This window comes from Anser anser, assembly GCF_964211835.1.
Source record: "Anser anser genome assembly, contig: HAP1_SCAFFOLD_249, whole genome shotgun sequence".
Taxonomy (NCBI): domain Eukaryota; kingdom Metazoa; phylum Chordata; class Aves; order Anseriformes; family Anatidae; genus Anser; species Anser anser.
Window position 1 is genome coordinate 3,092 of NW_028154004.1, and position 27,693 is coordinate 30,784.

At 47.1% G+C, this 27,693-nt stretch overlaps 1 long non-coding RNA gene across 1 annotated transcript; it reads right to left on the bottom strand.

Moving 5' to 3' along the window:
• Nucleotides 1-19,383: 19,383 nt before the first annotated feature.
• On the bottom strand, nt 19,384-26,640 carry LOC310890984. Its single transcript, XR_014577382.1, has 2 exons — nt 25,864-26,640; nt 19,384-21,227 (listed from the first exon to the last, which is right to left on the bottom strand). It is a non-coding gene; the product is annotated as an uncharacterized lncRNA (long non-coding RNA).
• Nucleotides 26,641-27,693: the final 1,053 nt, after the last annotated feature.

Here is a 27,693-nt window from a genome sequence, read left to right on the forward strand (position 1 = left end):
TAGTAGGTGCATTAGTTGGTCATATCGGAATCGTGGGTATGAAGCTCGGACCCATAAGAAACCAGAAGATAGTAGGAGGACTTTTGTGGCTAGGATGACGGGGAATAGTTCTGTGGGTGGCCCTAGGGCGCTTGGGTTTAGGAATATGATGGCTGTAAGTGTATTTATTAGCATAATGTTCGCATATTCAGCTAGGAAGAATAAGGCGAAGGGTCCTGCGGCGTATTCAACGTTAAACCCTGAGACTAGCTCAGATTCACCCTCTGTGAGGTCAAAAGGAGCTCGGTTTGTCTCTGCTAGGGTGGATACGTATCATATTATTGCTAGGGGTCATGAGGAGAAAATGAAGTATAGAGGCTCCTGTGCGACGGCAAAGGAGCTGAGTGTGTAGCTTCCGCTTAGTATGATTATTGATAGCAGGATTATGGCCAGTGTCACTTCGTATGAAATGGTCTGTGCTACTGCCCGTAGGGCTCCGATTAGTGCGTATTTTGAGTTCGAGGCTCAGCCTGATCATAGGACTGAGTAGACGGCTAGGCTTGACATGGCTATTAGGAAGAGAACTCCGAGGTTTAGATCTGCTAGGGGAAATGGGAGTGGTAGTGGTGCTCAAGTGGTGAGGGCTAGGACAAGGGCTAGTATTGGTATCAGAATGAATAGAAGTGGGGAAGAGGTAGAGGGTCGGATGGGCTCTTTGGTAAATAGTTTCAGTCCGTCCGCAAATGGTTGAAGTAGGCCAAAAGGCCCGACAACGTTAGGGCCTTTGCGGGATTGTATGTAGCTTAGGATTTTCCATTCTACTAGGGTTAGGAAGGCTACGGCAATCAGGATTGGGATGATGTATAGGAGGGATATAATGAGGCAGCTTAGTGTTGTTATTTGAATCATGGGTGAAGCTAGGGAGAGGATTTGAACCTCTGGGGAAAGGGCTTAAGCCTTCTGCACTTGCCGGGCTCTGCCACTCTAGCTGGTCCTTTTCTAGGATTGAAAGTGGTGGGGGAAGGCCCTCTCCACGGTTTAGTTGGTTTCACTGCTTAGAGGGGGGGGGCGTGCTTGTGGTATTGGCCCCACTTTCCCGGTCCTTTCGTACTGGGGAGAGTGTGTCATAGATAGAAACCGACCTGGATTGCTCCGGTCTGAACTCAGATCACGTAGGACTGTTAATCGTTGAACAAACGAACCCTTAATAGCGGCTGCACCATTAGGATGTCCTGATCCAACATCGAGGTCGTAAACCCCCCTGTCGATATGGGCTCTTGAGGGGGATTGCGCTGTTATCCCTGGGGTAGCTTGGTCCATTAATCAATTATATTGGGTCTGGTCACTGTTAGCACTTTGAGGGGTAGCTCTAGGTAAAGAGGTATGGTCTTGTTTTTGGAGGATTTGTTCTCCTCCAAGGTCGCCCCAACCGAAAAATATCGACCAGGCTCTGCGATGGTAGTGGCCCCAGTGGGGTTGATTGAGGATTCGCGGTGGTCGTTGATTTTTAAGTTCCACAGGGTCTTCTCGTCTTATGTTCACATCCCCGCTTTTGCACGGGGAGATCAATTTCACTGATTATCTGTGAGAGACAGTTAAGACCTCGTTTAGCCATTCATACAAGTCTCGATTTATGGGACAATTGATTGCGCTACCTTTGCACGGTTAGGATACCGCGGCCGTTAAACCTAAGTCACCGGGCAGGCATCACCTTCAATACTTGTTTAATTTGCTGAAGGCTATGTTTTTGGTAAAGAGTCGGGCCTTATTAATTTGCCGAGTTCCTTTCACAGATTTTAATCGCTCTTATAGGCGCTCCTGAGTCGGGTTAACAGGGTTAGTTAATACGTGGTCTTGTAGGGGTTTTTGTATCTGTCTAGGTCTGTTAATAATGTTTCTATGTAAGCTTGCGCCGTTAGAGGGGTGTGGCCCTGAGTTACTTATTTTAGCATTAATTCTCCTATATTCATAGGTTGACCTGTTTGTGATAAGGGAATCATCTTATTTTGGTATTTTTAGGTGGTGGAGCTTTGACGCACTCTTTTTTGATGGCTGCTTTAGGGCCCACGGTAGGATCAGTAGTAAGAATTATCCGCTAGTCGAGGTTGTGTCCTTTTTTAATGGAGCTGTCCCTCCATTAAATAGCTCTTAATCATCTCATTAGGGTTCAGGATGTCCGGTAGGGAGGATTAAGGGGGAACTTAGATTCGTTTCACAGGTAACCAGCTATCACCCAGCTCGGTTGGCTTTTCACCTCTACTGACAAGTCATCCCACTCTTTTGCAACAGAGACGGGTTCGCTCTCTTTAACTGCTTGAAAGTAGCTCGCTTGGGTTTCGGGGGGGCAAACTTTAGTTCACTTTGCTTGGTTGTTCTCGCTAAACCATGATGCAAAAGGTACAAGGGTTGATCTTTGCTGTCTGTCGCTTTGATTGTTTCACTGCTATTTCATCTTTCCCTTACGGTACTGGGGTCTCTATCACGTCTAAGTGTCTTTTCTATCGCCTATACTAAGACTGTAAAATGCTTTAGTTTAATTAGTTTAGTAAATTCTTTAGTTTTGGTGTACTATTTGTGTGGTTGAGCTAGAGGGGGGGCTTCAAGACGATCCGGTCTAGTAGATATCTTTCAGGTGTAAGCTGAGTGCTTTGGTGTTATAGCTACGTCTTGATATTCTAAGTACACCTTCCGGTACACTTACCTTGTTACGACTTACCTCATCTTCAGCGTATTTATGGTATTAGTTATGTGGGATGTGGCTTTTGAGGAGGGTGACGGGCGGTATGTACGTGCCCCAGGGCCGGCTTAAAGTAGGCTCTATTGTCCCACTTTACTGCTAAATCCGCCTTCCAGAAGTGGTTTCACGCTTCTTTCCGTGTGCCCTATGAATAGGGAATGTAGCCCATTTCTTCCACTCCATAGGCTATACCTTGACCTGTCTTATTAGCGGGGTGCTATTGTGTCCACTGTTGTGCTCTCATTCGAGGTGGGCTGGCGACGGCGGTATGTAGGCTGTGTTGGCAAGGGGTGGTTGGGTTAATCGGGGATTATCGATTGTAGAACAGGCTCCTCTAGGTGGGTTTGGGGCACCGCCAAGTCCTTAGAGTTTTAAGCGTTTGTGCTCGTAGTTCTCTGGCGGATACTTCGGTAAAGTAAGTATCAAGATTTAGGGCCAGGCATAGTGGGGTATCTAATCCCAGTTTGGGCCCTGGCTTTCGTGGGTTTAAATCAGTCGTTAGTTCCTAAGATCATCTTAATGGTGTGTTTAGGTGCATCTTGGGCTTATGACAGCTCAGTTGCATTTTGATCTTAGTTAGCTAGGATAGGCATTTTACCACTCTTTACGCCGTGTCAATAGGACGGTTGATTTGGGTTTCTTGTATGACCGCGGTGGCTGGCACAAGATTTACCAACCCTTGAAGTTAGGCTGTTGCTATAACTAAGTCAAGTTTGCACTCATTGCTTAATGTTAATTACTGCTGAATACCCGTGGGGGCGTGGCTTAGCGAGGCGTCTTGGGCTACTACTTGGGTGTGCCTGATACCCGCTCCTCAAGGCCTGTATGGGGGTAGGTGGTCGAGGGCGTTTACACTGGGGCGCGGATACTTGCATGTATATATTTAGCAAAAACCAACCGTAAGGTTAGGACTAAGTCTTTTGTCCGCAGGCATGTTTTATGCCATCTTGGCAACTTCAGTGCCATGCTTTGTGTTAAGCTATGTGGACGGGGGTGTGGTTAGCTGATAGTTGAGTGGTGAGTGAGAGTGAAGTATATGAAATTATTGCTTGTGTTTACTATTTTTAGTACTGGAGTTTCTCTAATAAGTTTAAGTTATTTTGTATGTGTTTGTGTGTATATGTACATCGTTCCGATGATGTCATGGAAGGGATGATTAATGGAGTTTTAGAGGTAGTTTGCTGGGATTGGGCGATGAAGGTTTATGCTACATGGTGGTTAGCGAAAGTTTACTGGTTTAGTTTGTGAAGCGCAGGGGTTGCGCTTAATGATTTGTTGTTTTGTGCTATGTCCAACGAGCATTCATCCAATAGCCCCATTTAACCCGGAGGGTGGAGGTAACATTAACTGAATGTGGTCAAAGTGCATCAGTGTCAGGATGATTCCCCATATACGCCAACCGTCTCATCGAGGGACCCTTGAAATATAGGATAGGCCGTGAGGCAGGTGTGTCCAGGCTTAGATTGTGGGACCCCCGAGATCACTGGGAATAGCCACCTGTGAGGTAACCCCGGAAAAAATAAGAGGAACCAGAGGCGCCAAAAAGCTGGAACATGCCGCGATTACGCATTGAGAAGGTGAAAGTACTCACAGATGCCACTTTGAAGGGCAAGGAGGGGTGAGTGAACCCAATGGATGGCCCTGACCGAGGAACCAGAGGCGCAAAAATGTGAGGAGGGCGAGGGGTTTAGGGGGAACGTATGGGCCTGAAGCTAGTCATACCGGACATTATGTGCAACGGGTTGCTGATTTCACGTGAGGAGTACGATTAATAAATCCGTCTGATACGAACTGCATGAGATATGTGGTGGAGAGTTGTTGTTGGAGCATGTCCTGTGAGCATTCATTAAAATGGGGTCTTGTTATGCGCTTGAGTGGAGTTGTATTGGGTGTTGTGGGGTATGGTCCTAGAACATTCATGCCGGGTGGTTTGGTAGGAGTGTGTTTAAGGGTTTAATGGCCGTGTACATGTATGGGTTTAGCACCTGCTTATAAGATAGTCCGTATATAATGTATATTACTGGTACTATAGTATGTATGTATATGGGGTATATAAATTTATGCACGAATATGCATAACCAAATACCCCCGCCTCGGGGGGGGGAGGGGGGGGGGGTTAAGCATAATGGCATAGATGGGGTAGAATTATTGGGGGCTTGCGGTTAGTTCCTGTAGTTGAGAACAATGGCGGCTTTTCGAGCCGCAGGCCTCGGGTAGTGTCCGGGCAGGAATAATGACTTATTTTATGTTTTTTTTAGGGATTTGCTTTGCGGTGGGTGTTTTGGGTGTGGCGTCGAATCCTTCGCCGTATTATGGGGTTGTTGGTTTGGTGTTAGCGTCTGTGGCGGGGTGCGGGTGGTTGCTGGGCCTTGGGGTTTCGTTCGTGGCTTTAGTGCTGTTTATGGTGTATTTGGGGGGTATGCTGGTGGTGTTTGTTTATTCAGTAGCTTTAGCAGCGGAGCCTTTCCCTGGGGCTTGGGGGGATTGACGGGTGATTGGATGTGCAGTAGCGTTTGTGGCAATTGTTTTTGGGGGGTTGGTGTTTGGGGGGTTTATGGGGGCTTGGAAGTTCGGGGTTTCTACTGTGAATAATGTTGGGGTGTTTGTTGTTCGGTCGGATTTTAGTGGAGTTTCCATGTTTTATTCACATGGGGCAGGGATGTTTTTAGTGGCGGGTTGGGGGCTGTTGTTGACTTTGTTTGTTGTATTGGAGCTTGTGCGGGGGTTGTCGCGGGGTGCTATTCGGGCGGTTTAGGGGTTAGGGTCAGAGAATAGTTTATTGAAAATGCCAGCTTTGGGAGCTGGAGATAAAGGTTTGAGTCCTTTTTTTCTGAGTTTGGGGTACTCTAAGAAGTGGTAAGTCTTCAATCTTTGGTTTACAAGACCAATGTTTTTATAAACTATTAGAGTATTTAGCAGTTGAGTATTTTGTTTTCTAGGGCGCTTGCGGCGGGGAGGAGAAATAGGAGGATAGTGAAGTAGGCGATTGAAGCGAGTTGGCCGATGATGATGAATGGGTGTTCGACGGGTTGGCTTCCTACTCATGTTAGGACGAGGAGGTCGGCGACTAGTACTCAGAATAGGAGCTGGGAGAGTGGTCGGAATGTTATTGCTCGTTGTTTTGATTTGTGCAGGAATGGGATTAGGAATAGGATCAGTACGGAGGCGGCCAGTGCTAATACGCCTCCTAGTTTATTTGGGATTGAACGTAGGATGGCGTAGGCGAATAGGAAGTATCATTCTGGCTTGATGTGTGGTGGGGTTACTAGCGGGTTTGCTGGGGTGAAGTTTTCTGGGTCTCCCAGGAGGTTAACCGCTCATGCTTCTTTCTTATGAGACGTTAGTAAACCAATTACATAGCCTTGTCAAGACTAAATCACAGGTAAAAATCCTGTACATCTCATGTGGCCAACCACTCCCAACTAGGATTCCAAGACGCCTCATCACCCATCATAGAAGAACTCGTTGAATTCCACGACCACGCCCTAATCGTTGCCCTAGCTATCTGCAGCCTAGTTCTCTACCTTTTAGCCCACATACTAACAGAAAAACTCTCGTCCAATGCTGTAGACGCCCAAGAAGTAGAGCTGATCTGGACAATCCTACCTGCTATCGTCCTGGTACTCCTCGCCCTCCCATCCCTACAAATCCTCTACATAATGGACGAAATCGACGAACCAGACCTCACCCTAAAAGCCATCGGCCACCAATGATACTGAAGCTACGAATACACAGACTTCAAAGACCTATCATTCGACTCCTACATAGTGCCCACCCCAGACTTACCCAACGGCCACTTCCGACTGCTAGAAGTTGACCACCGCGTAGTTGTCCCAATAGAATCCCCCATCCGCGTAATCATTACTGCAGGAGACGTACTCCACTCCTGAGCAGTCCCAACGCTCGGAGTTAAAACAGACGCAATCCCAGGCCGACTAAACCAAACTTCATTCATTACCACCCGGCCTGGGATTTTTTACGGACAATGCTCAGAAATTTGCGGGGCTAATCACAGCTACATACCTACTGTAGTAGAATCAACCCCACTCCCACATTTCGAGGCCTGATCGTCCCTTCTATCATCATCCTAATCATTAAGAAGCTATGCAACAGCACTAGCCTTTTAAGCTAGCCAAAGAGGGACTTCCCCCTCCTTAATGATATGCCACAGCTTAACCCCGCACCATGATTTTCAATCATAATTATAACCTGATTAACCCTAGCACTCCTCATCCAACCAAAACTACTAGCCTTCACCACAACCAACCCCCCATCAAATAAGACCTCCCTCACTACCAAACCCACACCATGATCCTGACCATGAACCTAAGCTTCTTTGACCAATTTTCCAGCCCCAATCTATTTGGCATCCCCTTAATCCTACTATCCCTACTCTTCCCAGCCCTACTATTCCCGTCCCCAAACAACCGATGAATCAACAACCGCCTTTCTACTATCCAAACATGACTCCTTCACCTAATCACAAAACAACTAATAGTCCCACTCAACAAAAATGGCCACAAATGAGCCATAATATTTACATCCCTAATAATCATACTTCTTACAATCAACCTTCTAGGCCTCCTTCCATATACATTCACCCCAACCACCCAACTATCTATGAACATAGCCCTAGCCTTCCCACTATGGCTCGCCACACTACTAACAGGCATGTTTAACCATGTACGTGCCCCAGGGCCGGCTTAAAGTAGGCTCTATTGTCCCACTTTACTGCTAAATCCGCCTTCCAGAAGTGGTTTCACGCTTCTTTCCGTGTGCCCTATGAATAGGGAATGTAGCCCATTTCTTCCACTCCATAGGCTATACCTTGACCTGTCTTATTAGCGGGGTGCTATTGTGTCCACTGTTGTGCTCTCATTCGAGGTGGGCTGGCGACGGCGGTATGTAGGCTGTGTTGGCAAGGGGTGGTTGGGTTAATCGGGGATTATCGATTGTAGAACAGGCTCCTCTAGGTGGGTTTGGGGCACCGCCAAGTCCTTAGAGTTTTAAGCGTTTGTGCTCGTAGTTCTCTGGCGGATACTTCGGTAAAGTAAGTATCAAGATTTAGGGCCAGGCAGAGTGGGGTATCTAATCCCAGTTTGGGCCCTGGCTTTCGTGGGTTTAAATCAGTCGTTAGTTCCTAAGATCATCTTAATGGTGTGTTTAGGTGCATCTTGGGCTTATGACAGCTCAGTTGCATTTTGATCTTAGTTAGCTAGGATAGGCATTTTACCACTCTTTACGCCGTGTCAATAGGACGGTTGATTTGGGTTTCTTGTATGACCGCGGTGGCTGGCACAAGATTTACCAACCCTTGAAGTTAGGCTGTTGCTATAACTAAGTCAAGTTTGCACTCATTGCTTAATGTTAATTACTGCTGAATACCCGTGGGGGCGTGGCTTAGCGAGGCGTCTTGGGCTACTACTTGGGTGTGCCTGATACCCGCTCCTCAAGGCCTGTATGGGGGTAGGTGGTCGAGGGCGTTTACACTGGGGCGCGGATACTTGCATGTATATATTTAGCAAAAACCAACCGTAAGGTTAGGACTAAGTCTTTTGTCCGCAGGCATGTTTTATGCCATCTTGGCAACTTCAGTGCCATGCTTTGTGTTAAGCTATGTGGACGGGGGTGTGGTTAGCTGATAGTTGAGTGGTGAGTGAGAGTGAAGTATATGAAATTATTGCTTGTGTTTACTATTTTTAGTACTGGCGTTTCTCTAAGTCCTAGGACTAGGAGGAAATGGTGTTTCATAGTGTGTAGGCGTCGGGATAGTCCGAGTATCGTCGGGGTATTCCTGCTAGGCCTAGGAAGTGCTGGGGGAAGAACGTTAGGTTTACTCCTGTAAATATTACCCCGAAGTGGGCTTTTGCTCATGTTTGGTGTAGGGTAAACCCAGTGAGTAGTGGGAATCAGTGAGTAAATCCTGCTAGAATGGCAAAGACGGCGCCTATGGATAGGACGTAGTGGAAGTGGGCAACTACGTAGTACGTGTCGTGCAGGGCGATGTCTAGGGAAGAGTTTGCAAGAACGATTCCTGTTAATCCTCCGATGGTAAATAGGAAGATAAATCCTAGAGCTCATAGTATTGGGGGGGGTCTCATTTGATTGTTCCTCCGTGCAGGGTGGCTAGTCAGCTAAATACTTTGATTCCGGTAGGGATGGCAATGATTATAGTGGCTGATGTAAAGTAGGCTCGGGTATCAACGTCTATTCCTACTGTAAACATGTGGTGAGCTCAGACGATGAATCCTAGGAAGCCGATGGATAGTATGGCTCAGACTATTCCCATGTAGCCGAAGGGCTCCTTTTTGCCTGAGTAGTACGTGACTACGTGTGAGATGATTCCGAACCCCGGTAGGATCAGAATATAGACTTCTGGGTGTCCGAAGAATCAGAATAGGTGTTGGTACAGGATTGGGTCTCCTCCTCCAGCGGGGTCGAAGAATGTGGTGTTTAGGTTTCGATCAGTTAGTAATATTGTAATACCGGCGGCGAGTACGGGGAGTGATAGAAGGAGTAGGATGGCGGTAATTAGTACGGATCAGACAAATAGTGGGGTTTGGTATTGTGAGAGTGCGGGGGGTTTTATGTTGATGGCTGTGGTGATAAAGTTGATGGCCCCAAGGATGGAGGAGATACCGGCTAAGTGGAGTGAGAAGATAGCCAGGTCTACTGAAGCTCCGGCGTGGGCAAGGTCACCTGCTAGGGGAGGGTAGACAGTTCAGCCTGTGCCGGCGCCAGCTTCTACAGTGGATGAGGCTAGTAGGAGGAGGAATGATGGGGGGAGGAGTCAAAAGCTTATGTTGTTTATTCGCGGGAATGCTATGTCGGGGGCACCGATTATGAGGGGGACTAATCAGTTGCCGAATCCTCCGATCATGATGGGTATGACTATAAAGAAGCTTATTACAAAGGCGTGAGCGGTAACGATTACATTGTAAATTTGGTCGTCGCCTAGGAGAGTTCCTGGTTGTCCTAGTTCTGCGCGGATTAATAGGCTGAGTGCGGTGCCGACTATTCCTGCTCATGCCCCGAAGATGAGGTACAGGGTGCCAATATCCTTATGGTTAGTGGAAAATAGTCATCGGTTGATGAAGGTGACGGGTAAGATGGCTGAGTGTTGAAGCGTTAGGCTGTAGTCCTTTTTACAGAGGTTTAATTCCTCTTCTTATCGGCTCTGTAGTGAAATTCATGTTGAGTTGCAAGCTCATCGATGCGCACTAGGGTGCGTCAGGGTCTTTGTAGGCAGAAGCCAATTGGTTTAGGCATTTAGCTGTTAACTAGAGTTTTGTGGGATCGAAGCCCATCTGTCTAGGGAGGCTTTAGCTTAATTAAAGCGTCTGACTTGCATTCAGAAGATACAGGTTAATATTCTGTAAGTCTTAATGTGCAGAAACTAAGAGGGTTTAACTCTTATTTAAGGCTTTGAAGGCCTTCGGTTTGGGGTGTTATCCTAAGTTTCTAGACAATGGCATGTATTATTGGGGACAGGGGAAGTAAGAGGATTGATAGTGAGGCAAGGACCGCAGTAGGTGTGCTTGGGGCTTTGCTAGTGTATCATTGTTTTATGTGGTTAGAGGAGTTGGGGGGAAGGGTAATTGTTGAGTGGTATGCGAGGCGTAGGTAGAAGAAGAGGCTGAGCAGTGATAGCATGGCAATTGCCATGGCTGCTGGTGTTATTTCCTGTTTAGTTAGTTCTTGGATGATAAGTCACTTTGGTATAAAGCCTGTTAATGGGGGGAGGCCTGCTAGGGATAAAAGTACTAGTATTAGGGTGGCGTTTAGCACTGGGGTTTTTGTTCATGAGGTTGTGATCATGGATAGGTTAAGGGCTTTGATTTTGTTAAGGGCTAGGAATACGGCTGATGTTATGATTGTGTATAGGTAGAAGGTAAGTAAGGCCAATTTGGGGCTGTAAACTAGGATGATGGCGATTCAGCCTAAGTGGGAGATGGACGAGAAGGCTAGGATTTTGCGTGTTTGTGTTTGGTTCAGTCCTATTCAGCCTCCTAGTGCTGTTGAGGCTAGGGCCATGGCGGTGAGTAGAGCTGGGTCGAGGGATTTGGATGTTAGTAGGAGCAGGGTTAGTGGGGGGAATTTTATGAGGGTCGAGAGTAGCAGGGCTGTTATTAGTGGCGATCCTTGTAGTACTTCTGGGAATCAGAAGTGAAATGGCACTAGGCCCAGTTTAATAGCGATTGCTGCTGTCAGTAGTAGACAGGAGGTTGGGTGGTTTATTTGTGTGATGTCTCATTGGCCGGTGACTCAGGCATTGGTTATGCTAGAGAATAGGACCAGGGCGGAAGCAGCTGCTTGGGTTAGGAAGTATTTCGTTGCGGCTTCTACTGCTCGTGGGTGGTGGGATTTGGCAATTAGGGGAATGATGGCTAGTGTGTTGATCTCCAGTCCTGTCCAGGCCAGAACTCAGTGGTTGCTGGAAATTGTGATTGTGGTGCCCAAGATGAGGCTGAAGGTTATGATTGGGGTCGCGTAAGGGTTCATTAGTAGAGGAGGGGGTTAAACCATCATTTTCGGGGTATGGGCCCGATAGCTTGATTAGCTGACTCTACTAGAAAATAATATAAGGGAAGTATGGAGAATTTTGATTTCTCTTGTGTGGGTTCAATTCCTACTTTTCTAAGGTCAACAGGAAATGAGAGGGCTGTTATACCTCTATGTTCACTTTATCATAGTGACCCTTTGTAGTTCAGGCACATTTCCTTATGTAAGGAGGTAGGCCTGCATAGCAGATAGGTATGCTGATGTGTCAGAGGCACAGAGCTAGTGTGAGGGGTAGGAAGTTTTTTCATAGTAGGTGCATTAGTTGGTCATATCGGAATCGTGGGTATGAAGCTCGGACCCATAAGAAACCAGAAGATAGTAGGAGGACTTTTGTGGCTAGGATGACGGGGAATAGTTCTGTGGGTGGCCCTAGGGCGCTTGGGTTTAGGAATATGATGGCTGTAAGTGTATTTATTAGCATAATGTTCGCATATTCAGCTAGGAAGAATAAGGCGAAGGGTCCTGCGGCGTATTCAACGTTAAACCCTGAGACTAGCTCAGATTCACCCTCTGTGAGGTCAAAAGGAGCTCGGTTTGTCTCTGCTAGGGTGGATACGTATCATATTATTGCTAGGGGTCATGAGGAGAAAATGAAGTATAGAGGCTCCTGTGCGACGGCAAAGGAGCTGAGTGTGTAGCTTCCGCTTAGTATGATTATTGATAGCAGGATTATGGCCAGTGTCACTTCGTATGAAATGGTCTGTGCTACTGCCCGTAGGGCTCCGATTAGTGCGTATTTTGAGTTCGAGGCTCAGCCTGATCATAGGACTGAGTAGACGGCTAGGCTTGACATGGCTATTAGGAAGAGAACTCCGAGGTTTAGATCTGCTAGGGGAAATGGGAGTGGTAGTGGTGCTCAAGTGGTGAGGGCTAGGACAAGGGCTAGTATTGGTATCAGAATGAATAGAAGTGGGGAAGAGGTAGAGGGTCGGATGGGCTCTTTGGTAAATAGTTTCAGTCCGTCCGCAAATGGTTGAAGTAGGCCAAAAGGCCCGACAACGTTAGGGCCTTTGCGGGATTGTATGTAGCTTAGGATTTTCCGTTCTACTAGGGTTAGGAAGGCTACGGCAATCAGGATTGGGATGATGTATAGGAGGGATATAATGAGGCAGCTTAGTGTTGTTATTTGAATCATGGGTGAAGCTAGGGAGAGGATTTGAACCTCTGGGGAAAGGGCTTAAGCCTTCTGCACTTGCCGGGCTCTGCCACTCTAGCTGGTCCTTTTCTAGGATTGAAAGTGGTGGGGGAAGGCCCTCTTCACGGTTTAGTTGGTTTCACTGCTTAGAGGGGGGGGGCGTGCTTGTGGTATTGGCCCCACTTTCCCGGTCCTTTCGTACTGGGGAGAGTGTGTCATAGATAGAAACCGACCTGGATTGCTCCGGTCTGAACTCAGATCACGTAGGACTGTTAATCGTTGAACAAACGAACCCTTAATAGCGGCTGCACCATTAGGATGTCCTGATCCAACATCGAGGTCGTAAACCCCCCTGTCGATATGGGCTCTTGAGGGGGATTGCGCTGTTATCCCTGGGGTAGCTTGGTCCATTAATCAATTATATTGGGTCTGGTCACTGTTAGCACTTTGAGGGGTAGCTCTAGGTAAAGAGGTATGGTCTTGTTTTTGGAGGATTTGTTCTCCTCCAAGGTCGCCCCAACCGAAAAATATCGACCAGGCTCTGCGATGGTAGTGGCCCCAGTGGGGTTGATTGAGGATTCGCGGTGGTCGTTGATTTTTAAGTTCCACAGGGTCTTCTCGTCTTATGTTCACATCCCCGCTTTTGCACGGGGAGATCAATTTCACTGATTATCTGTGAGAGACAGTTAAGACCTCGTTTAGCCATTCATACAAGTCTCGATTTATGGGACAATTGATTGCGCTACCTTTGCACGGTTAGGATACCGCGGCCGTTAAACCTAAGTCACCGGGCAGGCATCACCTTCAATACTTGTTTAATTTGCTGAAGGCTATGTTTTTGGTAAACAGTCGGGCCTTATTAATTTGCCGAGTTCCTTTCACAGATTTTAATCGCTCTTATAGGCGCTCCTGAGTCGGGTTAACAGGGTTAGTTAATACGTGGTCTTGTAGGGGTTTTTGTATCTGTCTAGGTCTGTTAATAATGTTTCTATGTAAGCTTGCGCCGTTAGAGGGGTGTGGCCCTGAGTTACTTATTTTAGCATTAATTCTCCTATATTCATAGGTTGACCTGTTTGTGATAAGGGAATCATCTTATTTTGGTATTTTTAGGTGGTGGAGCTTTGACGCACTCTTTTTTGATGGCTGCTTTAGGGCCCACGGTAGGATCAGTAGTAAGAATTATCCGCTAGTCGAGGTTGTGTCCTTTTTTAATGGAGCTGTCCCTCCATTAAATAGCTCTTAATCATCTCATTAGGGTTCAGGATGTCCGGTAGGGAGGATTAAGGGGGAACTTAGATTCGTTTCACAGGTAACCAGCTATCACCCAGCTCGGTTGGCTTTTCACCTCTACTGACAAGTCATCCCACTCTTTTGCAACAGAGACGGGTTCGCTCTCTTTAACTGCTTGAAAGTAGCTCGCTTGGGTTTCGGGGGGGCAAACTTTAGTTCACTTTGCTTGGTTGTTCTCGCTAAACCATGATGCAAAAGGTACAAGGGTTGATCTTTGCTGTCTGTCGCTTTGATTGTTTCACTGCTATTTCATCTTTCCCTTACGGTACTGGGGTCTCTATCGCGTCTAAGTGTCTTTTCTATCGCCTATACTAAGACTGTAAAATGCTTTAGTTTAATTAGTTTAGTAAATTCTTTAGTTTTGGTGTACTATTTGTGTGGTTGAGCTAGAGGGGGGGCTTCAAGACGATCCGGTCTAGTAGATATCTTTCAGGTGTAAGCTGAGTGCTTTGGTGTTATAGCTACGTCTTGATATTCTAAGTACACCTTCCGGTACACTTACCTTGTTACGACTTACCTCATCTTCAGCGTATTTATGGTATTAGTTATGTGGGATGTGGCTTTTGAGGAGGGTGACGGGCGGTATGTACGTGCCCCAGGGCCGGCTTAAAGTAGGCTCTATTGTCCCACTTTACTGCTAAATCCGCCTTCCAGAAGTGGTTTCACGCTTCTTTCCGTGTGCCCTATGAATAGGGAATGTAGCCCATTTCTTCCACTCCATAGGCTATACCTTGACCTGTCTTATTAGCGGGGTGCTATTGTGTCCACTGTTGTGCTCTCATTCGAGGTGGGCTGGCGACGGCGGTATGTAGGCTGTGTTGGCAAGGGGTGGTTGGGTTAATCGGGGATTATCGATTGTAGAACAGGCTCCTCTAGGTGGGTTTGGGGCACCGCCAAGTCCTTAGAGTTTTAAGCGTTTGTGCTCGTAGTTCTCTGGCGGATACTTCGGTAAAGTAAGTATCAAGATTTAGGGCCAGGCATAGTGGGGTATCTAATCCCAGTTTGGGCCCTGGCTTTCGTGGGTTTAAATCAGTCGTTAGTTCCTAAGATCATCTTAATGGTGTGTTTAGGTGCATCTTGGGCTTATGACAGCTCAGTTGCATTTTGATCTTAGTTAGCTAGGATAGGCATTTTACCACTCTTTACGCCGTGTCAATAGGACGGTTGATTTGGGTTTCTTGTATGACCGCGGTGGCTGGCACAAGATTTACCAACCCTTGAAGTTAGGCTGTTGCTATAACTAAGTCAAGTTTGCACTCATTGCTTAATGTTAATTACTGCTGAATACCCGTGGGGGCGTGGCTTAGCGAGGCGTCTTGGGCTACTACTTGGGTGTGCCTGATACCCGCTCCTCAAGGCCTGTATGGGGGTAGGTGGTCGAGGGCGTTTACACTGGGGCGCGGATACTTGCATGTATATATTTAGCAAAAACCAACCGTAAGGTTAGGACTAAGTCTTTTGTCCGCAGGCATGTTTTATGCCATCTTGGCAACTTCAGTGCCATGCTTTGTGTTAAGCTATGTGGACGGGGGTGTGGTTAGCTGATAGTTGAGTGGTGAGTGAGAGTGAAGTATATGAAATTATTGCTTGTGTTTACTATTTTTAGTACTGGCGTTTCTCTAAGTCCTAGGACTAGGAGGAAATGGTGTTTCATAGTGTGTAGGCGTCGGGATAGTCCGAGTATCGTCGGGGTATTCCTGCTAGGCCTAGGAAGTGCTGGGGGAAGAACGTTAGGTTTACTCCTGTAAATATTACCCCGAAGTGGGCTTTTGCTCATGTTTGGTGTAGGGTAAACCCAGTGAGTAGTGGGAATCAGTGAGTAAATCCTGCTAGAATGGCAAAGACGGCGCCTATGGATAGGACGTAGTGGAAGTGGGCAACTACGTAGTACGTGTCGTGCAGGGCGATGTCTAGGGAAGAGTTTGCAAGAACGATTCCTGTTAATCCTCCGATGGTAAATAGGAAGATAAATCCTAGAGCTCATAGTATTGGGGGGGGTCTCATTTGATTGTTCCTCCGTGCAGGGTGGCTAGTCAGCTAAATACTTTGATTCCGGTAGGGATGGCAATGATTATAGTGGCTGATGTAAAGTAGGCTCGGGTATCAACGTCTATTCCTACTGTAAACATGTGGTGAGCTCAGACGATGAATCCTAGGAAGCCGATGGATAGTATGGCTCAGACTATTCCCATGTAGCCGAAGGGCTCCTTTTTGCCTGAGTAGTACGTGACTACGTGTGAGATGATTCCGAACCCCGGTAGGATCAGAATATAGACTTCTGGGTGTCCGAAGAATCAGAATAGGTGTTGGTACAGGATTGGGTCTCCTCCTCCAGCGGGGTCGAAGAATGTGGTGTTTAGGTTTCGATCAGTTAGTAATATTGTAATACCGGCGGCGAGTACGGGGAGTGATAGAAGGAGTAGGATGGCGGTAATTAGTACGGATCAGACAAATAGTGGGGTTTGGTATTGTGAGAGTGCGGGGGGTTTTATGTTGATGGCTGTGGTGATAAAGTTGATGGCCCCAAGGATGGAGGAGATACCGGCTAAGTGGAGTGAGAAGATAGCCAGGTCTACTGAAGCTCCGGCGTGGGCAAGGTCACCTGCTAGGGGAGGGTAGACAGTTCAGCCTGTGCCGGCGCCAGCTTCTACAGTGGATGAGGCTAGTAGGAGGAGGAATGATGGGGGGAGGAGTCAAAAGCTTATGTTGTTTATTCGCGGGAATGCTATGTCGGGGGCACCGATTATGAGGGGGACTAATCAGTTGCCGAATCCTCCGATCATGATGGGTATGACTATAAAGAAGCTTATTACAAAGGCGTGAGCGGTAACGATTACATTGTAAATTTGGTCGTCGCCTAGGAGAGTTCCTGGTTGTCCTAGTTCTGCGCGGATTAATAGGCTGAGTGCGGTGCCGACTATTCCTGCTCATGCCCCGAAGATGAGGTACAGGGTGCCAATATCCTTATGGTTAGTGGAAAATAGTCATCGGTTGATGAAGGTGACGGGTAAGATGGCTGAGTGTTGAAGCGTTAGGCTGTAGTCCTTTTTACAGAGGTTTAATTCCTCTTCTTATCGGCTCTGTAGTGAAATTCATGTTGAGTTGCAAGCTCATCGATGCGCACTAGGGTGCGTCAGGGTCTTTGTAGGCAGAAGCCAATTGGTTTAGGCATTTAGCTGTTAACTAGAGTTTTGTGGGATCGAAGCCCATCTGTCTAGGGAGGCTTTAGCTTAATTAAAGCGTCTGACTTGCATTCAGAAGATACAGGTTAATATTCTGTAAGTCTTAATGTGCAGAAACTAAGAGGGTTTAACTCTTATTTAAGGCTTTGAAGGCCTTCGGTTTGGGGTGTTATCCTAAGTTTCTAGACAATGGCATGTATTATTGGGGACAGGGGAAGTAAGAGGATTGATAGTGAGGCAAGGACCGCAGTAGGTGTGCTTGGGGCTTTGCTAGTGTATCATTGTTTTATGTGGTTAGAGGAGTTGGGGGGAAGGGTAATTGTTGAGTGGTATGCGAGGCGTAGGTAGAAGAAGAGGCTGAGCAGTGATAGCATGGCAATTGCCATGGCTGCTGGTGTTATTTCCTGTTTAGTTAGTTCTTGGATGATAAGTCACTTTGGTATAAAGCCTGTTAATGGGGGGAGGCCTGCTAGGGATAAAAGTACTAGTATTAGGGTGGCGTTTAGCACTGGGGTTTTTGTTCATGAGGTTGTGATCATGGATAGGTTAAGGGCTTTGATTTTGTTAAGGGCTAGGAATACGGCTGATGTTATGATTGTGTATAGGTAGAAGGTAAGTAAGGCCAATTTGGGGCTGTAAACTAGGATGATGGCGATTCAGCCTAAGTGGGAGATGGACGAGAAGGCTAGGATTTTGCGTGTTTGTGTTTGGTTCAGTCCTATTCAGCCTCCTAGTGCTGTTGAGGCTAGGGCCATGGCGGTGAGTAGAGCTGGGTCGAGGGATTTGGATGTTAGTAGGAGCAGGGTTAGTGGGGGGAATTTTATGAGGGTCGAGAGTAGCAGGGCTGTTATTAGTGGCGATCCTTGTAGTACTTCTGGGAATCAGAAGTGAAATGGCACTAGGCCCAGTTTAATAGCGATTGCTGCTGTCAGTAGTAGACAGGAGGTTGGGTGGTTTATCTGTGTGATGTCTCATTGGCCGGTGACTCAGGCATTGGTTATGCTAGAGAATAGGACCAGGGCGGAAGCAGCTGCTTGGGTTAGGAAGTATTTCGTTGCGGCTTCTACTGCTCGTGGGTGGTGGGATTTGGCAATTAGGGGAATGATGGCTAGTGCGTTGATCTCCAGTCCTGTCCAGGCCAGAACTCAGTGGTTGCTGGAAATTGTGATTGTGGTGCCCAAGATGAGGCTGAAGGTTATGATTGGGGTCGCGTAAGGGTTCATTAGTAGAGGAGGGGGTTAAACCATCATTTTCGGGGTATGGGCCCGATAGCTTGATTAGCTGACTCTACTAGAAAATAATATAAGGGAAGTATGGAGAATTTTGATTTCTCTTGTGTGGGTTCAATTCCTACTTTTCTAAGGTCAACAGGAAATGAGAGGGCTGTTATACCTCTATGTTCACTTTATCATAGTGACCCTTTGTAGTTCAGGCACATTTCCTTATGTAAGGAGGTAGGCCTGCATAGCAGATAGGTATGCTGATGTGTCAGAGGCACAGAGCTAGTGTGAGGGGTAGGAAGTTTTTTCATAGTAGGTGCATTAGTTGGTCATATCGGAATCGTGGGTATGAAGCTCGGACCCATAAGAAACCAGAAGATAGTAGGAGGACTTTTGTGGCTAGGATGACGGGGAATAGTTCTGTGGGTGGCCCTAGGGCGCTTGGGTTTAGGAATATGATGGCTGTAAGTGTATTTATTAGCATAATGTTCGCATATTCAGCTAGGAAGAATAAGGCGAAGGGTCCTGCGGCGTATTCAACGTTAAACCCTGAGACTAGCTCAGATTCACCCTCTGTGAGGTCAAAAGGAGCTCGGTTTGTCTCTGCTAGGGTGGATACGTATCATATTATTGCTAGGGGTCATGAGGAGAAAATGAAGTATAGAGGCTCCTGTGCGACGGCAAAGGAGCTGAGTGTGTAGCTTCCGCTTAGTATGATTATTGATAGCAGGATTATGGCCAGTGTCACTTCGTATGAAATGGTCTGTGCTACTGCCCGTAGGGCTCCGATTAGTGCGTATTTTGAGTTCGAGGCTCAGCCTGATCATAGGACTGAGTAGACGGCTAGGCTTGACATGGCTATTAGGAAGAGAACTCCGAGGTTTAGATCTGCTAGGGGAAATGGGAGTGGTAGTGGTGCTCAAGTGGTGAGGGCTAGGACAAGGGCTAGTATTGGTATCAGAATGAATAGAAGTGGGGAAGAGGTAGAGGGTCGGATGGGCTCTTTGGTAAATAGTTTCAGTCCGTCCGCAAATGGTTGAAGTAGGCCAAAAGGCCCGACAACGTTAGGGCCTTTGCGGGATTGTATGTAGCTTAGGATTTTCCATTCTACTAGGGTTAGGAAGGCTACGGCAATCAGGATTGGGATGATGTATAGGAGGGATATAATGAGGCAGCTTAGTGTTGTTATTTGAATCATGGGTGAAGCTAGGGAGAGGATTTGAACCTCTGGGGAAAGGGCTTAAGCCTTCTGCACTTGCCGGGCTCTGCCACTCTAGCTGGTCCTTTTCTAGGATTGAAAGTGGTGGGGGAAGGCCCTCTCCACGGTTTAGTTGGTTTCACTGCTTAGAGGGGGGGGGCGTGCTTGTGGTATTGGCCCCACTTTCCCGGTCCTTTCGTACTGGGGAGAGTGTGTCATAGATAGAAACCGACCTGGATTGCTCCGGTCTGAACTCAGATCACGTAGGACTGTTAATCGTTGAACAAACGAACCCTTAATAGCGGCTGCACCATTAGGATGTCCTGATCCAACATCGAGGTCGTAAACCCCCCTGTCGATATGGGCTCTTGAGGGGGATTGCGCTGTTATCCCTGGGGTAGCTTGGTCCATTAATCAATTATATTGGGTCTGGTCACTGTTAGCACTTTGAGGGGTAGCTCTAGGTAAAGAGGTATGGTCTTGTTTTTGGAGGATTTGTTCTCCTCCAAGGTCGCCCCAACCGAAAAATATCGACCAGGCTCTGCGATGGTAGTGGCCCCAGTGGGGTTGATTGAGGATTCGCGGTGGTCGTTGATTTTTAAGTTCCACAGGGTCTTCTCGTCTTATGTTCACATCCCCGCTTTTGCACGGGGAGATCAATTTCACTGATTATCTGTGAGAGACAGTTAAGACCTCGTTTAGCCATTCATACAAGTCTCGATTTATGGGACAATTGATTGCGCTACCTTTGCACGGTTAGGATACCGCGGCCGTTAAACCTAAGTCACCGGGCAGGCATCACCTTCAATACTTGTTTAATTTGCTGAAGGCTATGTTTTTGGTAAAGAGTCGGGCCTTATTAATTTGCCGAGTTCCTTTCACAGATTTTAATCGCTCTTATAGGCGCTCCTGAGTCGGGTTAACAGGGTTAGTTAATACGTGGTCTTGTAGGGGTTTTTGTATCTGTCTAGGTCTGTTAATAATGTTTCTATGTAAGCTTGCGCCGTTAGAGGGGTGTGGCCCTGAGTTACTTATTTTAGCATTAATTCTCCTATATTCATAGGTTGACCTGTTTGTGATAAGGGAATCATCTTATTTTGGTATTTTTAGGTGGTGGAGCTTTGACGCACTCTTTTTTGATGGCTGCTTTAGGGCCCACGGTAGGATCAGTAGTAAGAATTATCCGCTAGTCGAGGTTGTGTCCTTTTTTAATGGAGCTGTCCCTCCATTAAATAGCTCTTAATCATCTCATTAGGGTTCAGGATGTCCGGTAGGGAGGATTAAGGGGGAACTTAGATTCGTTTCACAGGTAACCAGCTATCACCCAGCTCGGTTGGCTTTTCACCTCTACTGACAAGTCATCCCACTCTTTTGCAACAGAGACGGGTTCGCTCTCTTTAACTGCTTGAAAGTAGCTCGCTTGGGTTTCGGGGGGGCAAACTTTAGTTCACTTTGCTTGGTTGTTCTCGCTAAACCATGATGCAAAAGGTACAAGGGTTGATCTTTGCTGTCTGTCGCTTTGATTGTTTCACTGCTATTTCATCTTTCCCTTACGGTACTGGGGTCTCTATCACGTCTAAGTGTCTTTTCTATCGCCTATACTAAGACTGTAAAATGCTTTAGTTTAATTAGTTTAGTAAATTCTTTAGTTTTGGTGTACTATTTGTGTGGTTGAGCTAGAGGGGGGGCTTCAAGACGATCCGGTCTAGTAGATATCTTTCAGGTGTAAGCTGAGTGCTTTGGTGTTATAGCTACGTCTTGATATTCTAAGTACACCTTCCGGTACACTTACCTTGTTACGACTTACCTCATCTTCAGCGTATTTATGGTATTAGTTATGTGGGATGTGGCTTTTGAGGAGGGTGACGGGCGGTATGTACGTGCCCCAGGGCCGGCTTAAAGTAGGCTCTATTGTCCCACTTTACTGCTAAATCCGCCTTCCAGAAGTGGTTTCACGCTTCTTTCCGTGTGCCCTATGAATAGGGAATGTAGCCCATTTCTTCCACTCCATAGGCTATACCTTGACCTGTCTTATTAGCGGGGTGCTATTGTGTCCACTGTTGTGCTCTCATTCGAGGTGGGCTGGCGACGGCGGTATGTAGGCTGTGTTGGCAAGGGGTGGTTGGGTTAATCGGGGATTATCGATTGTAGAACAGGCTCCTCTAGGTGGGTTTGGGGCACCGCCAAGTCCTTAGAGTTTTAAGCGTTTGTGCTCGTAGTTCTCTGGCGGATACTTCGGTAAAGTAAGTATCAAGATTTAGGGCCAGGCATAGTGGGGTATCTAATCCCAGTTTGGGCCCTGGCTTTCGTGGGTTTAAATCAGTCGTTAGTTCCTAAGATCATCTTAATGGTGTGTTTAGGTGCATCTTGGGCTTATGACAGCTCAGTTGCATTTTGATCTTAGTTAGCTAGGATAGGCATTTTACCACTCTTTACGCCGTGTCAATAGGACGGTTGATTTGGGTTTCTTGTATGACCGCGGTGGCTGGCACAAGATTTACCAACCCTTGAAGTTAGGCTGTTGCTATAACTAAGTCAAGTTTGCACTCATTGCTTAATGTTAATTACTGCTGAATACCCGTGGGGGCGTGGCTTAGCGAGGCGTCTTGGGCTACTACTTGGGTGTGCCTGATACCCGCTCCTCAAGGCCTGTATGGGGGTAGGTGGTCGAGGGCGTTTACACTGGGGCGCGGATACTTGCATGTATATATTTAGCAAAAACCAACCGTAAGGTTAGGACTAAGTCTTTTGTCCGCAGGCATGTTTTATGCCATCTTGGCAACTTCAGTGCCATGCTTTGTGTTAAGCTATGTGGACGGGGGTGTGGTTAGCTGATAGTTGAGTGGTGAGTGAGAGTGAAGTATATGAAATTATTGCTTGTGTTTACTATTTTTAGTACTGGAGTTTCTCTAATAAGTTTAAGTTATTTTGTATGTGTTTGTGTGTATATGTACATCGTTCCGATGATGTCATGGAAGGGATGATTAATGGAGTTTTAGAGGTAGTTTGCTGGGATTGGGCGATGAAGGTTTATGCTACATGGTGGTTAGCGAAAGTTTACTGGTTTAGTTTGTGAAGCGCAGGGGTTGCGCTTAATGATTTGTTGTTTTGTGCTATGTCCAACGAGCATTCATCCAATAGCCCCATTTAACCCGGAGGGTGGAGGTAACATTAACTGAATGTGGTCAAAGTGCATCAGTGTCAGGATGATTCCCCATATACGCCAACCGTCTCATCGAGGGACCCTTGAAATATAGGATAGGCCGTGAGGCAGGTGTGTCCAGGCTTAGATTGTGGGACCCCCGAGATCACTGGGAATAGCCACCTGTGAGGTAACCCCGGAAAAAATAAGAGGAACCAGAGGCGCCAAAAAGCTGGAACATGCCGCGATTACGCATTGAGAAGGTGAAAGTACTCACAGATGCCACTTTGAAGGGCAAGGAGGGGTGAGTGAACCCAATGGATGGCCCTGACCGAGGAACCAGAGGCGCAAAAATGTGAGGAGGGCGAGGGGTTTAGGGGGAACGTATGGGCCTGAAGCTAGTCATACCGGACATTATGTGCAACGGGTTGCTGATTTCACGTGAGGAGTACGATTAATAAATCCGTCTGATACGAACTGCATGAGATATGTGGTGGAGAGTTGTTGTTGGAGCATGTCCTGTGAGCATTCATTAAAATGGGGTCTTGTTATGCGCTTGAGTGGAGTTGTATTGGGTGTTGTGGGGTATGGTCCTAGAACATTCATGCCGGGTGGTTTGGTAGGAGTGTGTTTAAGGGTTTAATGGCCGTGTACATGTATGGGTTTAGCACCTGCTTATAAGATAGTCCGTATATAATGTATATTACTGGTACTATAGTATGTATGTATATGGGGTATATAAATTTATGCACGAATATGCATAACCAAATACCCCCGCCTCGGGGGGGGGAGGGGGGGGGGGTTAAGCATAATGGCATAGATGGGGTAGAATTATTGGGGGCTTGCGGTTAGTTCCTGTAGTTGAGAACAATGGCGGCTTTTCGAGCCGCAGGCCTCGGGTAGTGTCCGGGCAGGAATAATGACTTATTTTATGTTTTTTTTAGGGATTTGCTTTGCGGTGGGTGTTTTGGGTGTGGCGTCGAATCCTTCGCCGTATTATGGGGTTGTTGGTTTGGTGTTAGCGTCTGTGGCGGGGTGCGGGTGGTTGCTGGGCCTTGGGGTTTCGTTCGTGGCTTTAGTGCTGTTTATGGTGTATTTGGGGGGTATGCTGGTGGTGTTTGTTTATTCAGTAGCTTTAGCAGCGGAGCCTTTCCCTGGGGCTTGGGGGGATTGACGGGTGATTGGATGTGCAGTAGCGTTTGTGGCAATTGTTTTTGGGGGGTTGGTGTTTGGGGGGTTTATGGGGGCTTGGAAGTTCGGGGTTTCTACTGTGAATAATGTTGGGGTGTTTGTTGTTCGGTCGGATTTTAGTGGAGTTTCCATGTTTTATTCACATGGGGCAGGGATGTTTTTAGTGGCGGGTTGGGGGCTGTTGTTGACTTTGTTTGTTGTATTGGAGCTTGTGCGGGGGTTGTCGCGGGGTGCTATTCGGGCGGTTTAGGGGTTAGGGTCAGAGAATAGTTTATTGAAAATGCCAGCTTTGGGAGCTGGAGATAAAGGTTTGAGTCCTTTTTTTCTGAGTTTGGGGTACTCTAAGAAGTGGTAAGTCTTCAATCTTTGGTTTACAAGACCAATGTTTTTATAAACTATTAGAGTATTTAGCAGTTGAGTATTTTGTTTTCTAGGGCGCTTGCGGCGGGGAGGAGAAATAGGAGGATAGTGAAGTAGGCGATTGAAGCGAGTTGGCCGATGATGATGAATGGGTGTTCGACGGGTTGGCTTCCTACTCATGTTAGGACGAGGAGGTCGGCGACTAGTACTCAGAATAGGAGCTGGGAGAGTGGTCGGAATGTTATTGCTCGTTGTTTTGATTTGTGCAGGAATGGGATTAGGAATAGGATCAGTACGGAGGCGGCCAGTGCTAATACGCCTCCTAGTTTATTTGGGATTGAACGTAGGATGGCGTAGGCGAATAGGAAGTATCATTCTGGCTTGATGTGTGGTGGGGTTACTAGCGGGTTTGCTGGGGTGAAGTTTTCTGGGTCTCCCAGGAGGTTAACCGCTCATGCTTCTTTCTTATGAGACGTTAGTAAACCAATTACATAGCCTTGTCAAGACTAAATCACAGGTAAAAATCCTGTACATCTCATGTGGCCAACCACTCCCAACTAGGATTCCAAGACGCCTCATCACCCATCATAGAAGAACTCGTTGAATTCCACGACCACGCCCTAATCGTTGCCCTAGCTATCTGCAGCCTAGTTCTCTACCTTTTAGCCCACATACTAACAGAAAAACTCTCGTCCAATGCTGTAGACGCCCAAGAAGTAGAGCTGATCTGGACAATCCTACCTGCTATCGTCCTGGTACTCCTCGCCCTCCCATCCCTACAAATCCTCTACATAATGGACGAAATCGACGAACCAGACCTCACCCTAAAAGCCATCGGCCACCAATGATACTGAAGCTACGAATACACAGACTTCAAAGACCTATCATTCGACTCCTACATAGTGCCCACCCCAGACTTACCCAACGGCCACTTCCGACTGCTAGAAGTTGACCACCGCGTAGTTGTCCCAATAGAATCCCCCATCCGCGTAATCATTACTGCAGGAGACGTACTCCACTCCTGAGCAGTCCCAACGCTCGGAGTTAAAACAGACGCAATCCCAGGCCGACTAAACCAAACTTCATTCATTACCACCCGGCCTGGGATTTTTTACGGACAATGCTCAGAAATTTGCGGGGCTAATCACAGCTACATACCTACTGTAGTAGAATCAACCCCACTCCCACATTTCGAGGCCTGATCGTCCCTTCTATCATCATCCTAATCATTAAGAAGCTATGCAACAGCACTAGCCTTTTAAGCTAGCCAAAGAGGGACTTCCCCCTCCTTAATGATATGCCACAGCTTAACCCCGCACCATGATTTTCAATCATAATTATAACCTGATTAACCCTAGCACTCCTCATCCAACCAAAACTACTAGCCTTCACCACAACCAACCCCCCATCAAATAAGACCTCCCTCACTACCAAACCCACACCATGATCCTGACCATGAACCTAAGCTTCTTTGACCAATTTTCCAGCCCCAATCTATTTGGCATCCCCTTAATCCTACTATCCCTACTCTTCCCAGCCCTACTATTCCCGTCCCCAAACAACCGATGAATCAACAACCGCCTTTCTACTATCCAAACATGACTCCTTCACCTAATCACAAAACAACTAATAGTCCCACTCAACAAAAATGGCCACAAATGAGCCATAATATTTACATCCCTAATAATCATACTTCTTACAATCAACCTTCTAGGCCTCCTTCCATATACATTCACCCCAACCACCCAACTATCTATGAACATAGCCCTAGCCTTCCCACTATGGCTCGCCACACTACTAACAGGCATGTTTAACCATGTACGTGCCCCAGGGCCGGCTTAAAGTAGGCTCTATTGTCCCACTTTACTGCTAAATCCGCCTTCCAGAAGTGGTTTCACGCTTCTTTCCGTGTGCCCTATGAATAGGGAATGTAGCCCATTTCTTCCACTCCATAGGCTATACCTTGACCTGTCTTATTAGCGGGGTGCTATTGTGTCCACTGTTGTGCTCTCATTCGAGGTGGGCTGGCGACGGCGGTATGTAGGCTGTGTTGGCAAGGGGTGGTTGGGTTAATCGGGGATTATCGATTGTAGAACAGGCTCCTCTAGGTGGGTTTGGGGCACCGCCAAGTCCTTAGAGTTTTAAGCGTTTGTGCTCGTAGTTCTCTGGCGGATACTTCGGTAAAGTAAGTATCAAGATTTAGGGCCAGGCAGAGTGGGGTATCTAATCCCAGTTTGGGCCCTGGCTTTCGTGGGTTTAAATCAGTCGTTAGTTCCTAAGATCATCTTAATGGTGTGTTTAGGTGCATCTTGGGCTTATGACAGCTCAGTTGCATTTTGATCTTAGTTAGCTAGGATAGGCATTTTACCACTCTTTACGCCGTGTCAATAGGACGGTTGATTTGGGTTTCTTGTATGACCGCGGTGGCTGGCACAAGATTTACCAACCCTTGAAGTTAGGCTGTTGCTATAACTAAGTCAAGTTTGCACTCATTGCTTAATGTTAATTACTGCTGAATACCCGTGGGGGCGTGGCTTAGCGAGGCGTCTTGGGCTACTACTTGGGTGTGCCTGATACCCGCTCCTCAAGGCCTGTATGGGGGTAGGTGGTCGAGGGCGTTTACACTGGGGCGCGGATACTTGCATGTATATATTTAGCAAAAACCAACCGTAAGGTTAGGACTAAGTCTTTTGTCCGCAGGCATGTTTTATGCCATCTTGGCAACTTCAGTGCCATGCTTTGTGTTAAGCTATGTGGACGGGGGTGTGGTTAGCTGATAGTTGAGTGGTGAGTGAGAGTGAAGTATATGAAATTATTGCTTGTGTTTACTATTTTTAGTACTGGCGTTTCTCTAAGTCCTAGGACTAGGAGGAAATGGTGTTTCATAGTGTGTAGGCGTCGGGATAGTCCGAGTATCGTCGGGGTATTCCTGCTAGGCCTAGGAAGTGCTGGGGGAAGAACGTTAGGTTTACTCCTGTAAATATTACCCCGAAGTGGGCTTTTGCTCATGTTTGGTGTAGGGTAAACCCAGTGAGTAGTGGGAATCAGTGAGTAAATCCTGCTAGAATGGCAAAGACGGCGCCTATGGATAGGACGTAGTGGAAGTGGGCAACTACGTAGTACGTGTCGTGCAGGGCGATGTCTAGGGAAGAGTTTGCAAGAACGATTCCTGTTAATCCTCCGATGGTAAATAGGAAGATAAATCCTAGAGCTCATAGTATTGGGGGGGGTCTCATTTGATTGTTCCTCCGTGCAGGGTGGCTAGTCAGCTAAATACTTTGATTCCGGTAGGGATGGCAATGATTATAGTGGCTGATGTAAAGTAGGCTCGGGTATCAACGTCTATTCCTACTGTAAACATGTGGTGAGCTCAGACGATGAATCCTAGGAAGCCGATGGATAGTATGGCTCAGACTATTCCCATGTAGCCGAAGGGCTCCTTTTTGCCTGAGTAGTACGTGACTACGTGTGAGATGATTCCGAACCCCGGTAGGATCAGAATATAGACTTCTGGGTGTCCGAAGAATCAGAATAGGTGTTGGTACAGGATTGGGTCTCCTCCTCCAGCGGGGTCGAAGAATGTGGTGTTTAGGTTTCGATCAGTTAGTAATATTGTAATACCGGCGGCGAGTACGGGGAGTGATAGAAGGAGTAGGATGGCGGTAATTAGTACGGATCAGACAAATAGTGGGGTTTG